The sequence below is a fragment of the Hordeum vulgare genome, chromosome 5H, assembly GCF_904849725.1.
Source record: "Hordeum vulgare subsp. vulgare chromosome 5H, MorexV3_pseudomolecules_assembly, whole genome shotgun sequence".
Classification (NCBI taxonomy): Eukaryota; Viridiplantae; Streptophyta; class Magnoliopsida; order Poales; family Poaceae; genus Hordeum; species Hordeum vulgare.
Window position 1 is genome coordinate 6,956,026 of NC_058522.1, and position 18,109 is coordinate 6,974,134.

An 18,109-nucleotide genomic window follows, 5' to 3' on the forward strand; every position below is an offset into this window, starting at 1 on the left:
ACCAAGACACTTATAGAAGCCGAGCGAGAGCAAAGAAGCGACAGCAGGATGAGGAGAATGAAAAGTTCAACCAGTTGCTTGCCAGGCTTAACGAGCAAGAGAAGCAGATTGATGAGCTTAGAGGAGTAGCGCGCCAGGAAGATCCTGCACTCGATATTACCGGCGCCCCATCTAAGCGGAAAAGTAGCATGGCTGAATCTGAGGCCCCGCCCGACGATGCACGAAGAATGATAGAGGGCGGTCCCGGCTACCCCGTGGATGGAATCAAGGAGTCAACATCATGTGAACTCCATCAGAAATTCAAGAACATATCCATGAAGCTGGCCGTCGGACAAGCTTTACCTTCTGGCCCTGATGCACGCTGGCATGGCCGTGAGATTCTAGCTGGTTTTGCTAAAGTCGGGGTGGATGAAATCATGGCGGGGTTTCATGATATGGAGCTCGACATAGCTGGACCCGAAGATGAGAGGTCACTCGGAGAAGTACTGGGTGGAGTCATCCTATCGGACAAGAACTACATCAAGCTTCTAGGCTCGGCCCCAAGGACAACACCGCCTCCGAGTCGTCGTAGGTCACCTACACCTCCATCACCTCCAAGCCCTCCACATGACGATGGCCAACACAACACGAGTCCATCTCGATCACCGCCGCCGGACTTGGGTCGTCCGTCTCCGCCGCCGCCCGCTCCGGATACTAAGCGGAAGTGTGCCAGCAAGAACGCTCCGTCGATGAGTTCTAAGTAATGGAGCTCCCCAAAGCGCAAACTGTCGCCCCTCCCAAAGGTACCTCATGCTAATCTTCCTATCATACCTTATGATCGCACCGACGAGGAAAACACCAGGATAGCAAAGGAACATTATGATGCGCTGATGAAAAAGAAGGAACCCGAGCCCCGCCCAGAATACACCGAGAAGCAAATAGCATATGCAAAATACTTCACGACCCTTCCATCACAGTATGACTTACACCATAAGCTTGATGACTATACACGCACATTGCAGAAGGAAGGGAAAAAGAGCAGATCACGTGCAAGTGCAAGTGGGAGCAAATCAAGTTCAACTACAAGCAAAAAAAGATCAGACGTTCCTCGGCTTGGACAACAGGCCAAACAGTCGATCCCACCCCTCAGGGTGTTACCCGAGAATGTTCCCTCTATAGTGCAGGGGCAAGATTTGGAATTAGCAAAGAAGTGGGCGGATGAATGGGGTATCCCGGTTGAAGACATTCTGGCTTCCCAAGACGGCAGGTTACCCAAGGCTGTGGTAGCCCCTAAGCCACAGTTTGTCATGGGAGCGCCTTTGGTCAGCAAAGATGATCTCCCAACAAATATGCGTTACTTGCATACATGGTACTTAAGTGAATCAAAGAATGGGAGAACGATGACCGTGGCGAGTGTCCCACGGGAGTACTGCGGCCGCCCCGAAGAAATCCATATCGACTTTGATGAACTCTTCCAGATGTACAATGGCGACGCCCTCGACAAATCGCTTATGAGTTGCTATTGTCTGTAAGTTTTTCAATTCGTTGTCTACATATAACTTGTCTAGTTATTTCAATTCATTGTCTACATATAACTTGTACTCTATTATGCAGAATGAAGATTCTGGAATGTAAAAGTAGGAACATCCTAAATATTGGGTCTATTGACCCAGATAAAATACATATAGCGACGCTAACTGATAAACCCAAGGAGACGGAGGAAAACCTTCTAAGGTTTCTAACAGATCAAAATTTCTGTGACCACATACTGTTTTCATACAACTTCAAGTGAGGGTCTTTACTCTGTTGTGTCCATTCACTTATAAGTGTAATTGATAAGTTACTGACACACATATATATATACATGTGCAACTTCCATTGGATTTTGTTGGACATTCAAATTGATAAGGGAAGAGTTGATGCCTTCGACCCATTATCGAGACCCTTGGAACAGTTCCAAAGCCTGCAGGACATGCTTCAAGGGTAATTTCAATCATTCTTGCGCTCTATCGGTCTCTTTCGATGATTTTCTGATATATCAATTAATGAAAAACTTAGCAAATCATTTTCCTTGTCGGGCAGGGTTTAGAAGCGGTTCAAGTGCGTGACTCCCGGTATTGAGCATGAGAAGCTGACCTTTAGAGCGGCTCATGTAAGTAGTTGCCGGGACCCCGATCCTAAGCCATAGGAATCCAGCCTGTAACACATCGCATCCCTTTGTGGTCTCACGCACGGTTAACTCCACGGCTGCAGCCTTACCTTAGCCGGGACCGTTTGCGTCTTTTGACTCACGTATGCGATAGTGTCGCTAGCATTCCAATGTCAAAGAACCCGGATTGACATGTCTAGTCATAAACCAAAGTGGCAGTCCCGCACAAGGACAGGCATACATGACCCAACAAAGCAGGTGTCGGTCATCAACGAACGTAGACGAGTCGTAGCAAGCTACAAGGACTCCATTACATCGCGTGACATTTCCCCAAAGGGGACAGACACAGCAGCTAAGAAGGACACATGCCGGTCAACCAATGTGTCCAGAGCAGTAGCGAACTACCAAGGCTCGTTGGATCACAAAGGGGCATTTCCTTGTAAGGGGTGCTACTAAAGTTCACGACTAGGTATTCGAACCCCATACATATCAAGTAAGACACACGTACGCATGGCATACCGATATGTATAGATACATCAATGGCATCACAACATAACCATAAACATACAAGCTTTATTTAAGAGGCTCAGAAGAGCCACACACATATTATTACACATTAAGGGTCTCACGACCCATAATATCAGTCACACAATACAAGCCAGCGGAAGAGTTATAAGCTGTCTGGGTACAGACAGAGCAACTAGGAGGCACATGGCCTGACTATACTACAGAGCCGACGTAGGGCCAGATCGTAGCTGGGACACCAGCTACTCTTCGTCGTCGATGTCTACGAAGAACCCTCCATTAGGGTCATTAGCAACCTCTGCAACATTATTAAGCAAACATGAGTACGAAGGTACTCAGCAAGACTTTAGGATGGCTAACTACTCATGCAAGGTATCAAGAAGGTATTGTGGGGTTTCATGCGGGAAGCCAGCATTTGACTCGTGGCTAGACAACTTGCTTTTTGAAATTAGTTTTGACAACTTGATTTCTCGCACACGAGTCCACTAACACCACAACAATACACTATCGTGGAATCATTCCGTCTCCATACGGAAATGCCGTCCACGACACTCACGCTTATCTTGACAATTTTATGAGTAGCCATTGAAATTATCTATGAACAACATATGTCTCCAAGTAGTCCATATCCGCGGACGCGGCTATTCGAATAGATCATAACCCTGCAGGGTGTACTTCGTCACACACGCTCCCGCCACTTATCGCCATGTGCACGTCATGCACCTCGGCAACCTTCAAGCGGAAGCCCAGCGAGGGAGTCGGCCACGACCGTTAACCACACTAGTACCTAGTCCAGGTTTATCGCCTATCTGAGAGTAACCCGTACGGAAGTCCGGCCGAGGTTTCCGCCACGGCCTCAAACGATGTGCGCAGGGTTCCCAAGCCCACCATCCGGGTGCCACTTGGTACACCGTGCCACTGCCTACCGCATCATGGTCCACCTCTCAGGTCAGCACCATGCACGGCTTCCAGCATTACTATAAACACCAGAAACTACTTGCAACTCCTGGACCGAGTACTACGCGATTAATAGGCCGAGCGGGGTCATATTTCAGGGCCCAGCATGTGGTAGTATCTAGTCTTGGATTACATACACGGAACTCAGTTCCTAAGGACGGTTCCAATGAAACAACCCACCATGTACTCCTACATAGCCTTTAACCGGTACCTTTACCAAATCAAGTTCAACACACGACCTTTGCTCACCGAACACATTCCACATTTCTGTTCATCTCCCAGATGACTGACCATACACAACTCTAAGCATAGCATGCATAGCAGGATAAGGCACATCATAGCTCAAGCAACTACCAGGTATGCTAGGTTGCAAGGTTCGGCTATTTACCGTGACAAGGTTAAGTCATGCAAAGGAAGTGGGTCCAACTATCGTGGCAAAAGCAGTTGAAGCATTTGATCCTAATGCATTAAATAGGTGCAGGAGCAAGAACATAGGTGTTATCGGGATGATCAAAAGGGGTGCTTGCCTTGTTGCTCAGAGGAGGAACGATATCCGTCAGACGGATATTCGGTGGAATCCGGGGGTGCGGAGCCTACCGAAATGAACGGCAACATTCAATAACAATCATATGCAATCAAAATGATGCATGAGCATGGCATGAGAATGTATTCTCGGTAAGAAAGGTTATCTTGTAGATCAAGCGTTTCGTGGTCCACTTCACGGATAGGATCCGAAAAGCAACGCCTGAGTTGCGAGACGTGGAAAACATCATGAACCTTGGAAAGATGCGGAGGAAGTTCCAACTGGTAGGCAACTTCTCCTCGTTTGGCAAGAATGCGAAAAGGTCCAATGTAACGAGGAGCCAACTTGCCCTTGATACCGAAACGATGGGTACCCTTCAAAGGTGTAACCCGAAGGTAAGCCTTCTCGTCAAATTCAAAGGTCACAGCCTTATGATGACGATCATATTGGCTCTTTTGACGAGACTGGGCTGTTTTCAACTTTTCACGAATAATGCGAACCTGCTCTTCTGCATCCTGGATCATGTCCGGGCCAAAGAGTTGCCTCTCTCCGGTTTCTGACCAATTAAGAGGTGTTCGACATCTTCGTCCATAGAGAACTTCAAAAGGGGCTTTGCCCAAGCTTGATTGATAACTATTGTTATAAGCGAATTCGGCGAATGGAAGGCACTTCTCCCAATTCATACCGAACGAAATAACACAAGCTCGGAGCATATCTTCTAAGTTTTGCTTCACTCTTTCTACTTGACCACTTGACTGGGGATGGAAAGCAGTGCTAAAAGATAGGTGAGTCCCCATGGCATTCTGAAAACTTCCCCAGAAGCGAGAAGTAAAGATACTTCCACGGTCCGAGTTAATTTCCAGGGGAACACCATGAAGAGACACTATTCGAGAGATATATAACTCTGCTAGCTGGCTAGCTGTTATACTCTCACGAACAGGAAGAAAATGAGCCACTTTGGAAAGACGGTCAATGACCACAAAGATAGCATTGTTTCCTTTCTTGGTCTTGGGAAATCCGCTAATGAACATCCTAAATATTGGGTTTATTGACCCAGATAAAATACATATAGCGACGCTAACTGATAAACCCAAGGAGACGGAGGAAAACCTTCTAAGGTTTCTAACAGATCAAAATTTCTGTGACCACATACTGTTTCCATACAACTTCAAGTGAGGGTCTTTACTCTGTTGTGTCCATTCACTTATAAGTGTAATTGATAAGTTACTCACACACACATATATATATACATGTGCAACTTCCATTGGATTTTGTTGGACATTCAAATTGATAAGGGAAGAGTTGATGCCTTCGACCCATTATCGAGACCCTTGGAACAGTTCCAAAGCCTGCAGGACATGCTTCAAGGGTAATTTCAATCATTCTTGCGCTCTATCGGTCTCTTTCGATGATTTTCTGATATATCAATTAATGAAAAACTTAGCAAATCATTTTCCTTGTCGGGCAGGGTTTAGAAGCGGTTCAAGTGCGTGACTCCCTCTATCGAGCATGAGAAGCTGACCTTTAGAGCGACTCATGTAAGTAGTAGTATGATATACTTCTATTTTCAATACATTTATGATGCTAGATTATTATTTTGATTATATATATTATATTCTCGTAAAGTGCGACCAGCAGCCACGGGGGACGCATCTATGCGAATACTATGTTTGCGAGACCATTCGCACGTTTACCTCTGAGCACAAGGATTACAGATACGACGTAAGAAATGAACATTCACACCTCTATTTTTACCCATCATTCTTTGTTATCATGATTGATATTCATATTCATCTCCTCTTCTTATATAGTACACGGCCATGAGGGAGAAGTCCCTACCAGAGCAACGCGCGATTGCTGTTGCAGAGGAGCTTGCGACCTTTCTGAGGACAGAAGCTATAGATGACAAAGGACGATTTAGTGTAGCTAGGGGCCATTACTGATGTTGGTCCATGTAATCGAATAGACGGGCTCTAGTCCCGATAATTCAGATCTCCATATAATTGTATATATATGCTCGCTTGTAAGATAAGTTAATCTTATATATATACATATGCATAAACATGTATATTTAGAATTATATGAAAACTAATTCCCGAACACCAAACGAGGCATCACGTTAATCTCCCGAACACCTAAACCCTAAAACCCTAAAATAAACAAAATCTGCAGAAACTCTTTAGTCCCGGTCCGTGTTAAGACCCGGGACTAAAGGGCCTGCCCCTGAGGGCGCTCCGAGGCGCCCACGTGGAGCACCTTTGGTCCCGGCTTGGAACAGGGCCGGGACTAAAGGTTAGGCCTTTAGTCCCGCCCCTTTGGTCCCGGTTGGTGAACTGGGACTAAAGCCCCTTACGGGCCGGGACTATAGGCTCTGTCCCCACTAGTGGAGTAAGTCGCTGCCACTTAGTCGCCCCTCTAGTATTAGTCAGACCGAAAGCCTAGACATAGTCTTTCGCTTTATCCGTTACAAGCCTCTGTTACTGTATATTCTAGCTTAGTTCATCATACGTCTTAATTGTAGTTTCCTTAAAGAAAACCTTCAGTTATCACTTTCCTACCAACCGATGGAATAGAATATATTGATCAGAGTTTAAGCTCAGCGATTGTTGGCATCTGTCGTACTTTTTGAGGGCTTTAATATCCTTTACGTGTATAAGTTATATTATTGGCATCGGTGGTCTGCATGCTAGGCCCGGGAATGCATCGAATAATTTAACTTCTTCATATTGTCAAGACTAGACACTCTTAACCATACACCAATGCAAGGTGGTTTGTATGCACAAGATTTGGAGGAGAAAGCAATAGAGGTGAGTGCGAGTACTTGAGCAGTCCAAGCGATGTGTGTATTGCAAGGCTACATGTCAACGGCGGTTAGCGACTTTCTGGTTACTTGGAGCTTAGGATCTCTGATTGGCAAGACAGAAAAGGTAGACATGAGGTTTACCCGAGCTAAAGGAGTTGCTCGTGTGCTTGTTAGTGTCATTGACATCGCACTGGTGCCGGATGAGGTGGTTTGGATGCACGCGGGGATGAGATATACCCTCCAGCTTGAGATTGCGAGTCCTCCTTTATTTGAGGAAGGAGTGCCGGATAAGGATGTGGATATGACTGATGGGGATGATGAGTCGGGGTCAAAGGAGGCCGATAAGAGCGACCACAAGCCTGCTAACGCTAAGGAACCAGCGGCTTCACACGTGACGGGGGCGGTTGGAGGTGCTGTTTCTGTTACAGCTCCGTTGGCGCAGCTTCGGTTTGGCTCTTTTGGTCCGGCCTCGACTCCGGCCAAGCTTGGTGGTGGCCGCTTAGTGGCAAGCTTCGAGGGGCAGCGGCGTAAGATCTTGTTTCCTCGGAAGCTGCCCATCGAGGATGCGCAGGGGCCAGTCTCGCCTACGGTGGGATTGCCGGCTGTCTCTCTTGACACATATCTTGCAGAAGCACGGAAGGAGGGTTCGCTTTTGGTGCATGATCAGAGTCCGACCGATAATGAGATACCTACGGCTGTGGCAGTGGAGGTTTCAGTTCCGGTTGTGTCAACGGGGACCGAGTGCTCTTTTGATGGGATGATAGTGCATGACGGTGCACATTTCTCTGTGGATGATGTTATAGCGTTTGGGGGGCTCCCGGATCCGATGACGCAGGACAGGCGGTCTAGTCAGCGTATTCAGGATCAACCGGACGCGGATGACTTGCAGTTGGGGCGTGCAATGAGAGCTGCAAAGATGAAGGATGCGGAAATTGCGACAGGTATGGCTTTTAACAAAGACAATTCCATCCTTCATTTTTCTCCGCATGATATTATTGATAATGTTGCTGCTGTTGGGGTGTCTTTGGGTAATACTGGTACACAAATTTCAAAATCTATTAATGACCTTCTAGACTTAGAAGTAGATAGAGCTCTTGATATTATTCGTAATTTAGCTGCCGTCAAACCTATGAATGACTCTGATATTAATGAGATGGGGGGTCTGAATACTCTATGTGAGAATTTGGACATACTGGCCGATCCAGAGGTGGGAGAGGACAACACCCTTGAGCAAAGTTCCGAGGAGACACAATATTTTGTAGTTGACTCCCAAACACCTGGTTATATGGATCGGGGTTTTGTGGAGAAACCAAAACAGCCTTGGAAACGGAAAGTATATCCGGTTTCTGCGGTTAGAAGGAGTGCTAGATTTAAGACTGCTAAATTTTTTTATGATGAAAGATGAGAGGAATATTTTGGAATAGCAGAGGTCTTCGGGACTTGGCTAAAAACAAGATTTCTAGCTGAGGCAACTTTAGAGCATCACCTTGATTTTATAGCGCTCATGGAGACTGGGAGAGATAATTTTACTTCTAAGTTTCTGAGTTCTCTATCAGCGGGAGTAGAGTTTGACTGGCATTGTGTCCCTCCAAGAGGAAGATCCGGTGGAATTTTACTTGGAGTCAGATGTGATACCCTTCAAGTTACAGAAGTGGTTTTAGGAGATTTTGCAGTTAAATTCAGTATTACGTCTAAAGAGGATGGATTCCAATGGGCCCTCATAGCTGTATATGGGGCTGCTCAGCCAGAGCTTAAACCTAATTTTCTCGCCGATCTGGTGAGGATCTGCGATGAGAGATTACCGCTTTTGATTGGGGGTGATTTCAATATTATTAGGAGAGCTGACGAAAAGAGCAATGACAATTTTGATGGCAGATGGCCATTTATGTTCAATACTATTATCGAGAGCCTGGACCTTAGGGAGATAGAGCTCTCTGGTAGGAAATTCACCTAGGCTAATTCCCTACAAAACCAGACTTTTGAAAAGTTGGACCGGGTCCTTACCAGTATTGATTGGGAACATAAATTCCCTCTAGTGACGGTGCGAGCGCTCCGCAGAGCGATTTCTGACCACACACCTTTGTTGCTGGATTCTGGTAGTGCTATTCATATGGGAAACAAGTGTAGATTCTCCTTTGAGTCAAGTTGGTTCTCACGGGAGGGTTTCACAGATATGGTTGCCCGGGAATGGAATAGAGAGTTGGGTGGGATATCCAACGTGGATCGATGGCAAAATAAAATTAGGCATCTTAGAAAATACCTTCGAGGTTGGGCTAAGAACGTTTCGGGGATCAATAAGGATGAGCAGTATAGGCTTATCAAACTTATAGATGATCTTGACCGTAAGGCCGAGAACATTGTCTTGGATCTCAATGAGCGATCTTTGAAGAATGAAGCTGAACAACGCCTACGAGTGCTCCTTAGAGAGGAGGAATCGAAATGGGCTACTAGAGCTAAAGTACGGGCAATCATTTATGGGGATAATAATACCAATTTTTTTCACCTGATTGCAAATGGCAAGCATAGGAAAAAGAAAATTCTCCAGCTCGAGCAAGATGAGGGTACAATAGTGGGTCATGAGAACCTAAAATTGTATATTTCAAACTATTATAAAAAGTTATTTGGTGCTTTTGACCATAGTTTCGTGACTATGGATGAACATCAAATCGCAGATATTCCTCAAGTTGGCGAGGCGGACAATGAGTTATTATCCGCCCCATTTTCGGAGAAAGAGGTGCTGGAGGCAATTGGGGAGATGAAGAATGGTAAAGCTCCTGGGCCAGATGGGTTTCCAGCAGAGTTCTACAAAAAATGTTGGCATATTATCAAGAAGGATCGTATGGCAATGTTTCACGATCTTTATGATGGTCACCTACAACTCTTTCATTTGAATTTTGGTACCATTACGTTGCTACCAAAGAAAGAAGGGACGACTCATATTGAGCAGTTTCGCCCAATTTGTTTGCTAAATTTTAGTTTCAAGATTTTCACGAAGGTGGGAACGGATAGACTAACGAAAATGGCACATTCGGTGGTGCAATCTACGGAAACGGCCTTTATGCCTGGGCGGAATATCCTAGAAGGTGTCGTTGTTCTGCATGAAACGTTGCATGAAATCCATTCGAAGAAACTTGATGGCGTTATCTTCAAAGTGGATTTTGAAAAGGCATACGATAAAGTTAAATGGTCCTTTTTGCAGCAAACCCTGCGCATGAAGGGGTTCGACGAGCTTTGGAGAAAGCATGTCGATTGTTTTATAAAAAAAGGGAAGTGTCGGGATTAAGGTAAACGATGATGTAGGTCATTTCTTCCAGACACTGAAGGGTCTTAGACAAGGGGACCCGATGTCTCCTATTTTATTCAACATCGTTGTTGATATGTTGGCCCTTATGATTAAGCGGGCAACCGAGAAGGATCTGATAGGGGGTCTTATCCCGCACCTCGTGGATGGGGGTGTCTCTATATTGCAGTATGCAGATGACACTATACTTTTTATGGAGCACGATCTGGTCAAAGCTAGAAATTTGAAGGTCATTCTTTGCTTGTTTGAGCAGCTATCAGGGCTGAAAATTAATTTTAACAAGAGTGAGGTATTCTGTTTTGGTAGAGCCAAAAATGAACAACACTCTTACAATCAATTGTTCGGTTGTGAAACTGGGAACTTGCCCTTCACATAATTAGGGATTCCTATCCATCACCGAAAATTATCCAACAAGGAATGGAAATGCATTGAGGATCGTTTTGAAAAGAAGTTAAGTTGCTGGAAGGGCAAGTTGCTGTCTTATGGAGGATGGTTAGTTCTGGTTAATTCGGTATTAACTAGTATGCCTATGTTTCTCCTATCCTTCTTCGAAGTCCCTGTGGGGGTGCGAAAAAGATTGGATTTCTTTCGGTCCCGTTTTTTCTGGCAAAGCGATGAGCTCAAGACAAAGTACAGACTTACTAGATGGGATATTTTGTGTAGACCCAAAGATCAAGGGGGATTAGGAATTGAAAATTTAGAGACCAAAAACAAATGTCTACTAAGCAGATGGTTGTTTAGACTATCTTCGGAAACTGAAGGTTTATGGGTACAAATTATAAAGAACAAGTACTTACAAAACAAAACGTTATCTCAGGCTACAACACGACCAAGTGATTCTCCTTTCTGGAAGGGGTTGATGCGGACAAAAAAATGCTTTCTTCAGCAGAACTAGGTTCATCATAGGCAATGGTGAATCCACTAGTTTCTGGGAAGACACTTGGTTAGGGGGACGCCTTTAGCTTTTCAATATCCGCGGCTCTACCATATTGCACAACGTCGACAAGCGTCCGTTGCGTCAATTCTTCGTGAGATCCCTCTAAATATTCAATTTCGTAGATCTCTTATCGGCGATAGATGGACTAGTTGGTTGCATCTCGTGAGAAGGTTGATGGATATCAACCTCTCTCACAGACCCGATCGTGTTCATTGGAAGCTGACCACGAATGGGGTATTTACGGTAAAATCTATGTACATGCATCTCATAGATTCAACACCTATTCCAAAATCAGCGCATATTTGGAAGATCAAAGTTCCTCTTAGAATTAAAATCTTTATGTGGTTTGTTCACAAGGGGGTTATTCTAACGAAGGATAATCTTGCCAAGCAAAACTGGAATGGTAATACTAGATGCAACTTTTGTCCGAATAAAGAAAGTATTAAGCACCTCTTTCTCGATTGTCCTATGGCTAAACTGGTTTGACGCTCGTTGCACATTGCTTTTAACATCACTCCTCCTAATAGTATAAGCACGTTATTTGGGATGTGGTTACACGGGGTTGATGTACATACTGCTAAACTTATTCGCGTGGGTTCCTGTGCACTGTTGTGGGCTGTATGAAATTGCAGAAATGACTTAGTGTTTAACAGACAACGCGACTTTCACTTCTTGCAGGTTATCTTCAGGGTTACCGCAGTGATCCGCACGTGGTCATTACTCACTCCTGTGGAAGCCAGGGAGCATATGGTTACTGGATGTGTCCGCTGGGAGATGGTAGCACAGGGTATCTTCAACCGGTTTGGATGGTGTCATGTTAATAGGATAGGTGTTTAGTCATCTATATATTTTGTCATCTCCGGCTTGGGCAAGAAAGATGCCTTGTATCGCTTTATTTTATTTTTGCTGCACACTTCATGTACTTATTGAAAACTTGATTTTGTTTTTAATATATGGTTGTATGCATCTATTGATGCAGAGGCCGGGGCTCAGCCTCCATTTCGAAAAAAAACATGTCCACATGTCTTCGCTTTTGCTTCGGTAGCCCCCCTCCCAAATAAAAGTTTTAAAAAAATCGATGCAAATCAATGTAGAGATTAGAACAAACCTTATGTTGTAAATCTCAAAGCGGTTGCTCCCTTTCCACCAATTCCTCTCATTCTGGAATCATGCATGGGTTAGCTATTCAGCCAAAATTAACAAAGGGTGAGGGAGTCCGTGTTGCACCCCCATTTTTTCATGTCCATGTGAGACTGGAGGAGCAGGGACAACTTGTGAGCAAGCACTAGTCACTCAACAAAAAATGAATTAACCAAAGTTCTGTGCAGTTGAACGACCGTCTTGGTGTAAATTGAATCTAATCTAACCAACCACAAAAATTGCGTGTACTCCGTAATTAACCAAATACTCTCGCATCTAGAAATATGATAAAATACATATAAACCTAGAGGATACCTCATGCGTTGTTGCGGGAGTTGGTTGGCAAAAAGTTGACTTGATAACATGAGAACAAAATTTAAAATACGTACTATTTATTTTATTTGATTGTGATCATCACTATGTGGTCCATGGAACAAATATTTGTTACTTGGCGTGTCTTAGGCTTGCTCTAGTGGTTGTGGTCATCGCTATGTGGTCCATGGAGTTGAGTTGATAACATGAGAACAAAATTTAAAATACATATTATTTATTTATTTGATTGTGTATGATTGTAAAATATTTATTGAATATAAGTATGTTAATTAAATGGAAACCATTTTCCCATGCATGGCTGAATGTTATGGTGGGATTTTTCTCATGCATGATTGCATACAAAGGTAGATCTTATCGCATTCATAATTATATGATGAGGTGGCATGTTGTGTATTTCAAGATAAATAGTTGTGTGTTTCGATATAAATAAATCAGTGGGGATGACTCTCTTTGACGAAATAATATAGGATATATGATTCCACACAAAAGTATACTTGAGTGTCAAACTATTTACATTCCATCTTTTTTATCTATGATTACTCCTCACTTTATCCAAGGGCACCCCCTAATTGGTGGCACAAAATTCCCTTACACATGCATCCCACAAATCTCCATGAACATGTAAAATGATTGGGCGTGGACACGAAAGTGACAATGATATCTCATAGCTAGAACATGAATTGTAGGAGCATCTCCACTTGCCCCCCAACACCCCCCCGAGGGCGCCTTTTTTAGCGCCGACGGTGCAAAATCGCCCGAGTCGCGTCCCCAATAGCTTGTTTAGCGTCGGTTTTGGCCAAAATAATAGCTGGCGAATCCGAGTCGAACCCAACCCCCCGGGGGGCGCCTGGGAGCGCCAGTCGACGCAAAAAAACCAAGCGGGCCAGCTCTGTCGGCGACAGCCGGCCTTTCCCTCCGTTTTCTCCCCCTTCCTCCTCCCTTTCCCTCCATTTTGTGCCTCCTCCCGCCATTCTTCTCCCGCTTTCCCGCCATCCAGCCACCATGCCGCCGAAGAGCAGCGCTGCCATGAGGGAGGAGAAATCCGACGCACAATGGTCAGCGTTGATGGCGAATCAGCACGTCAAGCTTGACCTTCTCAGGACCAACGTCGTCGCAAAGAAGAGGAACACCAACCTGGCATTCTTGATGAGGACAGACGCGTCGATGATGGACGAACAGGTGAAGGCGTGGTACTTCGTGGAGCGCGATCTAATCTTGAACTAGATGACGGTGCCGGTGCGACTGCAGTGGCAGCCACGACAACGACGACTCCAACCACGTCGGCGACCCCGACAACACCCACGCCGACGACCCCGACAGAAACCACGCCGACGACCCCGACTACCCCGGCAGAACTTACGCCGCCGACGAGCCCGACTACCCCAACAGAACCTACCCCGGCCAGTCCCACGGGAGAGGAGCCACACCGTGCCGAGACGCGTGTTTGATTCGTTTCATCCTTTCCTTTTTGATCGTCGAACTACTGGGTGTGTTGATCGCCGAACTATGGCATGCTGATCGCCGACTTGTGGCACGATCGTCAAACTTTGTGGTGCCGGAAAAAGACAAGTTTGAAACCGTTGGCGTCCCGGGACCCAAACCTGGGGGCACGGCTGGAAACTCGCTCGCCCCGAGGGCAAGAAAAGCGTCGGCTCAACGCCAAAAAGGCTTTCGTCAAGGTGCGATGGGGGACAAACGACTGGAGATGCTCTAAGGGATGCATCTTAATGTTCTACATCTAAACAAGTTTGTAAATGAGGCATTATACTTTTGCATCAGATTTTGAACCAACACCGAGAAGCATGACAATCACTTGATAACACAACATTCAATTCCAACAGCTGCATCAGCATAGCTAGCTTCGTATTGTTGCTGGTTTCTCTTGGTGAGTAGTATCGACAAGCATCACCAAAATTATCAAGCTGATCAATCCATATCTAGCTACCTCTGTATACCAGATGGAGTGATCTGTACATGTCATATTAAGTGGATTGTGTTGGTCTTTTGTGGGTCATTTTCGATGACATGTCGGCAAAAGCAAACCCCAACTTGAGGTCAACAATCTAGCATTATTGCATTTTGCATCCAGGGGCATTGTTTTGATCCATGACATAGATAGTTATTTGACGCATGTTAACTGATTTTCTTGTAAGTATTCATTCACACTACACTATGTCATAGTCTTTGATGTTTTGTTCTTACTTCTATTTGCCCTATAGTCGCAAATGGATTTGTCAACAAGAGCGTGGATATTTTAAAAGTCAAGACTATTGTCCCAAGCTCTTGTTGTGGAAAGTACAATAGGCTAGATTCCAAATTACTCACTACAAGGGATCTGGTATATTGTGACGAGCTACTATCGTCATGCAATATCCAAAAACGTCATGGAAAACCTCGTCGTGTCGTTTTTTGAGCGTCACGAGCATCGTCACGGAATCACCGTCACAGATTCCTCCTAGTGACGCGGCGCACGAAAGACTGTCACGGAATATGGGACCTTCAGTGACGGTGCACATGTTGTACCGTCACTGGCATAACACCTAGGAATCCATCCCGTGGCCCTAAAACATCATTGATTAGCGTCACCGAGTGTGGATGACATCATTTATGATGTCATGTTATTTTATTAGAATTTATTTCTCTAAGAAATTGAAATTGTTTCTTATTTTTCTGTATTTTTTATTTTCCCATTTTTAGAAAAATAAATATTTATTTTCGAAATACTTTTGACAATTACATTTTCATTAAAAAATATTTTTTTCCCAAATATTTTCACATAGTTTTGTAGAATTATTTTGTGAGTGTAATATTAATTATTATTTTTATTTAATTTTATATCATATTATTTTTGATAACACTTCCAAATTTACTTTACTATACATTTTGAGTTAAAAATTCATTTCAATACATACAACAATATATACTCAACTGCCAAATAACAATATATATTTAACACAACCAAATATCATCGTACATTCAAAAAAAATGACAATAAGTAACTTGGAATGTTAAACTAACATAATTAAAAAAGACAAATTATGTATGTTCTAGATATCACCCCCACGTAATGAAAGTAACATAACTAAAGAAAAGCAAACTATTTTCTAGATATCACCACCATGTAATGATGGCCTTCAAGAACCATTACGCATGTTACTTAGTTTTGAGTTGCATATTTCTGTAAGATAAAACTGATAAGGTTGTCTGTTTCCTCTTGCTTCTTTTCATAGGACTAGTTGATGCCCCGCGTGTTGCTGCGGAAATTTGTTGCAGATTATCGGAGTAACATGGAAATCTCAAAGAAGAAAATAATTTGAATTAATAAAATGATAGATAGATTTCATACATAGGCAATGTCTGAAATTTTTATTGTCAGTACAAATATGTAACATGTGATAAAAATCTATATCAGTCAAAGCATGAATAGTAACAACTATAGTAGTTTGTAGCACCAACCATATTATTACAGGAGCTGTTAGATATTGTTTGTAGGTTTTCCTTCTTCAGTTAGTGTGACATGGATATATGACATCCCATTCTTTTCATATTCAACAATGTATCCAAGAGATAAGAATGGGTTTGTTTTGTGTTGAGGCTTGGACTCGCGTTTGCAAGTTATAAATATTGGGTCTTTTATGCTCGTCATATTTACAATTGCACTCATGAATTTCTTCTGAGCTTCTCTTATTGAACCAACGGTAGAACATGGAAAATTATTGTTTGCAGAATTAGGTGGTATCCTGGAGAAGATATGTGTATGTTGTCAATAAGGGTAAGAAAGATATGTGTATGTTGTAAATAAGGGAAAGAAATAAAATGAAAATATAGAGCAGACTAATTTCAGTAGGAGCACCTGTTGTCTCGGTTGTCCATTTGAACTGGTTTGTCCACCCGTAGTTGAAAAGATAAGCAGTAAGCTCAAAATGCGATAGGATGATGTTATATAGATGTGTGATTTATAGTGGTAAGTTGGATTGCTGCTTACCAACTGAGGCTAAATAAAATGCATTTTACTTGCTGCTTATGGAATGAGGCTAAATAAAATGCACATTTATTTTGTTGCAAGCTGAATTGGAATATCTGCTGAGTAGTCTCTTCAAGCCAAAATAAACTTCTATAATAAAACTACCACATATATTATATCAAGCGGTGTTATCTATAGATTAACAATTGGAATATCTGTTGTGTAGTCTCTTCAAGCCAAAATAAACTTCTGTATTAAAACTGTCACATATCTTATATCAAGCGATGTAATATATAGATTAACAATTGGAATATCGGCTGAGTAGTGTCTTTAACAGCATGCAAGGGGGAAAATATGTGTTTTACAGAGTATACTATTCAACAACATGCGAGGGGCAAAGTCAGTTTTTCTAGAGAATAAGTGATTTGCTAATCTGGTGTTTCACAACTTGAGGAAAGTACATATCAAATTCCAAGATACTCTACAATAGCATGCAAAAATAAATTAACCTCACCTTGGTCACTTTCCCTTCAGTTCATCTAGTAGGCAGAGCTACTATTCTGTGTTCCCATTTTCAACAAACTGCATATGTCAGATTTGAGAGATTACGCTCTAGCTAGCTTCGTTAGATTATACCTGTCAAAAATTCGACCCAAATAAACAACAACATAAAACACTAATAGATGCTCCCATATTTCAGATAGATGAGGCAAGCAAAATACAAGAACTCGGCACCCAAAGAAAACCAACACAAACACTGAAGAGCATCAACTCTAAGCAGATGTAATTAAAATGCATATGAACCAGATTATTTTAGTAACTACTCTAAGATCATAAATTAAACATGTATGTATTTGATAATCGTACCAAAGCAGCTACTAGGGCTCAAGGCGAGTCAGGGTGCAGGCACACAACATTCTGATTTGATTGTAGTGTAGTATACTGGAACTAAAAGCACTATACTCACCCGTCAATGATCGTAGTATAATCAACCCCAGCCCCACATGAATGAATCGATCAACACATCACCTTTCAGAATGTGGATCAGTTGGTAACGGAATAAATACACCTTGTCTACATATCTCATCTTATATCAGTCTTTCACATGGCCTGTCTATTAGAGTCCACACCGAGCACGAGCAGATTGTACATTCACGTGTACAACAAAGCGATTGGCGTGGAACACATGCGGAAAGAATGGTGAGATCGGGGATAGTTAACAAATCACGTACCTCACGAGATCGACGAACTTGTGGCCGGTGGCGGCACACTCTCTAGTGCATGCGGCGGCGTTCTCGTGGGTGAGACCGGCGGCTCCTATCCCGCCGGTGAGAAGGGCGGTAGCGCTCGCGTGTACTGGGGCCCGGAGGAGAAGCTCGCGAGTGAGGCGACGGCTGGAATCCCGTAGATGAGGAGGGGGCGGCTCACGACCTGCGTGGGGCGGGTTTATCGAAGGACCTCCGATCTGTTTGTGGCGATAATGGGGGAAGAGGAGAGG